General features: G+C 37.8%; 1 pseudogene; it reads left to right on the top strand.

Annotated features, from left to right (window-relative positions):
• The first annotated feature begins 276 nt into the window (after positions 1 to 276).
• Positions 277 to 6,577, top strand: LOC111450476 (annotated as a pseudogene).
• The last annotated feature ends 219 nt before the right edge of the window (positions 6,578 to 6,796 follow it).

Raw genomic sequence — 6,796 nt, 5'->3', positions numbered from 1 at the left:
AAGAAGAACCTGATATCTATTGGTCAGTTGGATAGCACAGGCTATGCAGTAGAGTTAGGAAAGAGTTCGTGGAAGATTGTGAAGGGCGCTATGGTTGTTGCACGTGGCATAAAATCCAGAATCTTATACACTACTGCAGAGTGTATAAACATGACTGCTGCTGCTGAGAGTGCTTCTAATTCAAGTCTATGGCACAATAGACTTGAACATATGAGCATCAAAGGAATGAAGATGCTGACTGCGAAAGGAGCTTTAGAAAGCTTAAAATCTGTTGATATGGGTCTTTGTGATAGCTGTGTTATGGGCAAACAGAAACGAGTTAGTTTCACAAAGGCTGCTAGAGAACCGAAGAAAGTGCAGTTGAAAATGGTCCATATAGACATTTGGGGACCATCTCTAGTTTCATCACTTGGTGGATCAAGGTACTACATCACCTTCATCAACGACTTCAGTAGGAAGGTATGGGTTTACTTTCTGAAACACAAGTCAAATGTGTTTACCACCTTCAAGAAGTGGAAAGTTGAAGTTGAAAATTAGATTGGCTTGAAGATCAAATGCCTGAGGTCTGACAATGGAGGAGAGTACAACAAATCAAAGTTTAAAACATTGTGTGCAACTAAGGGAATTAGATTAATAAGAGCAATTCCCAATAAGGCAAGACAAAATGATATTGCAAAAAGGATGAACAGAACATTGAATGAGCGAGCAAGAAGCATGAGGATTCATTCTAGACTACCAAAGACATTCTGGGCTAATGTTGTGAACATAGCAGCATATTTGATTAATAGAGGGCCATCAGTACCCTTGAAGTTCAAATTGCCCGAAGAAGTATGGACAGGAAAAGAACTCAAGTACTATCACTTGAGAACTTTTGGTTGTACTGCGTATGTTCATGTTGATCTAGAGAAGAGAGATAAGCTTGATGCTAAGGCTGTGAGATGCTATTTCATTGGCTATGACTCTGACATGTTCGGGTACAGGTTTTGGGATGACAAGAATAGGAAAATCCTAAGACACTACGATGTGTCATTTGATGGAAAATGTCCTGTACAAGGACAAAGAGAAGATTAACTCTGAGACTACGAAGCAAGTGGGAGTTGAGCTTGAGTGGCAGGAAAAGTCACCCAGTGATGTTACAGCAGAAGCTCAAGAAACTTCTGATCCTGTTGCTGAAGAACTAGACGTGAAGCAAGTTACACCTGAGCAGGTGTTGAGGAGATCATCCAGAACTATCAAAGCACCAGATAGATATTCACCCTCATTATATTATTTGTTGCTGACTGACGAAGTAGAACTAGAGTCCTTTGATGAGGCCCTACAAGTGGAAGATTCAACCAAGTGGGAGCAAGCCATGGATGATGAGATGAGATGAGCTCACTTGAAAAGAATAATATATGGGTGCTGACTGAGTTACCTACAGGAAAGAGAGCTCTGTTGAACAAATGGGGGTTCAGAATGATGGCAGAAGGAGGTTTAAGGCTTGGTTAGTAGTTAAAGAATATTCACAAAGAAAAGGCATTGATTATGTTGAGATCTTTTCTCTTGTTGTGAAATTAACTACTATCCAAATTCTGCTGAGTATTGTTGCATCGGAGAATTTGCACATTGAGCAAATGGATGTAAAAATGGCATTTTTACATGGAGATCTAGATGAGGAGATATATATGGAACAACCAGAAGGGTTTGCAGCTCCAGGCAAGGAGCACATGATGTGTAATTTCAATAAGAGCTTGTATGGACTGAAATAAGCATCGAGACAATGGTACAAGAAGTTTTGCAAGAATGGTTTCTATAGGAGTGAAAATGATCAGTGTTGTTACCTCAAGAAATACACTGATTCTTATGTGTTTCTACTCCTGTATGTGGATGATATACTAATTGCTGGATCAAGTATGAGGGAGATAAACCATCTGGAGGCAAGCTTGTCTTCAGTATTTGAGATAAAAGATTTGGGTGCAGCGAAACAGATTCTTGGGATGAGGATTTCTCGAGATAGATCTGCTGGCACATTAAATCTATCCCAAGAGCAGTACATTGAGAAGGTGTTGTCCAAATTCAAGATGAATGATGCTAAACCCAAGACTACCCCCTTGGCAAATCATATTAAATTGTCAAAGGGGCAATCCCCCAAGACAATTGAGGAACGTGAGCACATGACATCAGTTCCGTACTCTTCTACAGTTGGGAGTTTGATGTATGCTAGTATGCACTAGGCTTGATATAACACATGCAGTGGGAGTTGTTAGCGAGTACATGACAAATCCAGGGAAAGAACATTGGGAAGCTGTGAAGTGACTTCTGAGATATCTGAGAGGTATATTCAATACTTCACCTTGTTATGACAATGACAAAGTAGTTCTGCAAGGTTTTATGGATGCTGATCTTAGTATAGATGTAGACTCTAGCAAGAGCACATTTAGATATATCTACACTATAGATGGAACAACAGTGAATTGGATGTCCAAGCTTCAGAAATATCTCGCTCTTTCATCTACTGAAGCTGAGTACGTGGCAATAGCTGAAGCTGAAAAGGAGATGATATGGATGACATATTATCTAGAAGAATTAGACATGAAGCAGTGTAAGAAGATTCTTTATACAGATAGTCAGAGTGCCATACAGTTGGTGAAAAACCCAATCTATCATTCAAGGACAAAACACATTAGAAGACGATACCATTTCACTTGCAGGTTAGTGGAAGAAGGTGATATGTGTTTGGAGAAGATAGATGGTGCAAAGAATCCGGCAGACATGTTGACAAAATGTGTTGATGTTGGAAAATTGAGGTTATGCAAAGTCTTAATTGGTATGGTGCAGTGATAGTTTGAGAATGAAATTCTTGGTTGACTGGATCAATAGGAGAATTGTTAGATTATGGAGTTTGATACTTATTTATAGCTTTGTCAACGATTATACATAGTAAAGCTTATCTGGTAAAGTTATATCCAGTAAAGCTATATATGGTAAATAACTATATATGGTAGATGGTTAAATCTGGTAAAGCTATATATAGTAAACGAGACCATGTATTATCCAGAGCTTTGAAAATTTACCTTCTGTATTCTCTGATTCTTATTGTACATACTTAAAGTTATGAATACAAAACCTTTAGCCAATATTCTCCTTGCATTCTCTATCTTGTTCTTTGTCTTCATCTAGATCGAGTGTGTGCGTTGTTGTGCGATCCTAACAATAACATCATCGTTTTATAATATAACATAAAGCATAAATGACACGTGCAAGGGCCACTAGACATGTGTCGTCATACATAAGACAAGTCTTTTGATCGAGACGATTGTAAGGTCACTTACCTGATTAGCTTAATCTGGTGTCACAAATTTATCTTTAATGAAAGTTCAATTTTTTTTTTTTTTTTTAAAATCCAATTCAAACCTAAGTTAGCTTATGACATCAATTTTACAATGGTCCATGTGTTAAGACTTCATGCCGACATTAGACACCTTGCATGGTTGGTTAGAGTTTTGGAATGTTTATATATATTATTCTCTTTATTAAGATCTCATTTTCTATTGTTTGTGTTGCATGAACATAAATGTGTCTAACAGTTTAATACTTTTTGATCATCCTTATCCTTTATCTGTTATTTATTTATTATGATCGAAGGTTAATTTTTTAATTTTAATAGATTCTTATTTTTCTTTAAAAATGGATACGGATTGATTCACTAAAACTCTGTAGAAATTCTTGCCATTTAATTTCTATCTCAAACCTAACTAATTGCAACTAAATTAATATCATTGATAAAAAAAAAATGTAAAATATGACTCCTGAACTCTTTAAATAAGATCTCACCTTTCCAAGAAACTATATCTGCATATATTTTTTTATTTTTTATTTTTTTTCAAGAATTACAGATAGCCGTAGTTGGATGAATTATTTTAGAAAAGGAGTTCGTAAGTTAGGCTTTACAACAAGCTGGTTGAATTATTTTAAACAAGCTGGTTGAATTATTTTAGAGAAGGAATTGTGAGAGGTTGGTGGAGAGATGAGATGTCAAAATTAGTGTGTTAGATGGAATTAGTCAAGTCATTCATTTTTAGTAGGAGTCAATTCAATGTGTATTTGATGTGAGTATTTGTAGGAGCTATTTATAGGATTTATTTCAGTTTAAATAGAAGCGCTCGGCCTAGTAAAACAGAAGCCACCGTAAAACAGTTTATTATTTCAGTTGTCTCTATATTATCTTTTTTGAGTAATAATAATTTCATATTTATTCACACTTTTGAGCGTGAGATATTGTGACAGTTGATATCAGAGCCAAGTTGATACGGTTGAAATTATTACTCAACGAGATGAATGGTGGAAGTGCTTCTATGGGTGTAGCTATGAAAAAGCTTGTTGGCAATAATTACAATTAGTGGAAGCCATGTATGGAAGCTTATCTACAGGGACAAAATTTGTGGGATTTAATTGAAGGTGATAACACAGAAATTCCAGCCGACACTCCACATAATGCTAAATTACGTCAAAAATAGAAGATTAAATGTGGAAAAGCCTTATTTACCTTACGAACTCTTATTAGCAAGAAATATATTGATCATGTTCATGATTTAAAGTCACTAAAGCAAGTGTGGGAAACCCTTCAAAAGTTGTTCAGTAAGAAAAATATAGCTCGATTGCAATTTCTAGAGAATGAACTGGCTGTGGTAACTCAAGGTAATTTTTCTATTGAAGAATACTTCTTGAAAGTGAAAAATCTATGTTCTGAAATTTCAGAATTAGATGTTGAGGAGCCAGTGAGTGATGCTCGATTACTGCGTTATCTTATTCGTGGATTACGAAAAGAACTTATGCCCTTTGTTTCTTCAATACAAGGGTGGGCAAATCAACCTACAGTAATTGAACTGGAGAATCTTCTTTCCAATTAGGAAGTCTTGGTTAAGCAAATGACTAGTAGCAACGAGTTTTCCCCAAAGTCAGAGGAAGCCTTGGTTAGGCAAATGACTAGCCGTAACAAGTTTTCCCCAAAGTCAGAAGATGTGTTGTATGTCAAAGATCAAAGGAGACAGAATTTTCATTCAAAGCCTTCATCAAGCAATGCGAATCAATTCAGAAGTGAAGAGTTATCAAAGAAGCCATTTAAAGGTTGCTACAGGTGTAAAAACCTGGCCATTTAGACGAGATTGTCAGGTGAAAGTGGTGTGTCATCGTTGCGAAAAGCCGGGCCATATTAAGCCAAATTGCCGAGTCAAAATGCAGGAATCAGAAGCAAATGCTGTACATGTAAGAAAAAAATTCTTTAGATCCAATTTGGGAATACTGCTTAACCACTGAGGTTCTTGACCAGCCAACAAACGTTGTACATCAAGATGATGTTTCTACAGATGATGCCAATTATGCCGCCCCTAGTGACCCTCCTATTTATTTCACGGCCTTGGATTTAGGATTTGACGAAAATGATGATTTCGAGCTAACGTTTGGTGATCTTGACAGTCATTTCCTTTCCTCTGAGGCTGACGATTTCCTCATCTCCAAAGATTTGGATCAAACTACCAATTCGTTGGACTTGCAGGCTAACCGAGAAGCTTCTAGGGCACTGCTGTTCGTGCTTGCAGCTTTGCATGCTCTACAGGATCCAGAAGCTCTGCGGTTTCATGCAAGCAGTCCCCTAATGAAGGTGAGTTTCTAAACTATCAATCTTCTGAACTAAGAACCATAGGTAGCGAGTGTTTTTCAACCCATTCTGGTGGATGGGACTCAAAAAGTCCGAGGATTGTAAATTGTCTGTCCCCAGAGCATGGTGGCGGTGGTAGTGATCATGAATTCTCAAGCGAGCCAGCGTTGTCTCACGGCTCAGGTTTTGGGAATTTTGGTCATGGCGTCTCTGAGGGAATGAATTGCCCATCTTCTAATGCGGAGTATTACGATGTCATGTCGATTAGAAGATTAAATCAGAGGAAATAGGGAAAATTTGCATGACGAAGAGGAAGAAAGACCTGGATGAAGGAAACCTGGATTTGAGATTATAAAGCATCAATCCCCAATTGAGTTCCTGTGCTCTAAATGAGGATGAAGAGAAGAAGAAGGCAAGGTTGATGAGGAATAGAGAGAGTGCGCAACTTTCCAGGCAGAGGAAAAAGCATTATGTGGAGGAGTTTGAGGATAAATTGAGAAGTATGCATTCAACCATTGCTTAATTGAATAGTAAGATATCATATGTGATGACTGAGAATGCAGGCCTGAGACAGCAGCTGAGTGCCAGTGGTATGTGTCAGCCTCCTCCTCCTGCTACGAGTAAAAAGAATGAGAGTAAGAAGGCTGTGAGAAGAACTAAGAAGGTTTCCAGTATTAATTTTCTGAGTTTGTTGTTCTTTATTATGCTTTTTGGTGGTCTAGTTCCGGTAGTGAATGACATATTTGGCAATGTTGAAGGGTTCCTGGCACGTTAGCATTTGTTGGTGATAAGTTATACAATCAAAATCGAGGAAGGGGTTTGAGAGTCGGTAAGTATTTGAATTTATCTCGTGAGAATTTTGATACTTTGAACCTCTTAATATGTGAGGAAATTCATAGGAGAGAGGTTGACAATTTCGATGCCTATTCTAATGCAGGCTAGTCGATAGAATTGGGGATGTCTTCAGAGCTTTTTGAGAAGAGGGTTTTCTGGGAAGAGTTCGACCATGACTATGATTCGTTTCTCAAGGAATTAGGGGTTTTGAGAACTCGAGCAGATCGAGGACAGTCCAGAGAGGTGGCTTTTGATGGGCATATGACAATTGGTAGGGTTTTATATGAGCATCAACTCTTTAAGGAGGCTCTTGTTAGTTTCAAGAGG

Source organism: Cucurbita moschata, unplaced genomic scaffold (genome assembly GCF_002738365.1).
Source record: "Cucurbita moschata cultivar Rifu unplaced genomic scaffold, Cmos_1.0 Cmo_Scf00001, whole genome shotgun sequence".
NCBI lineage: Eukaryota > Viridiplantae > Streptophyta > Magnoliopsida > Cucurbitales > Cucurbitaceae > Cucurbita > Cucurbita moschata.
The sequence above is the reverse complement of the archived record's forward strand: the minus strand, read 5'-3'. Positions and strand labels throughout refer to the sequence as shown.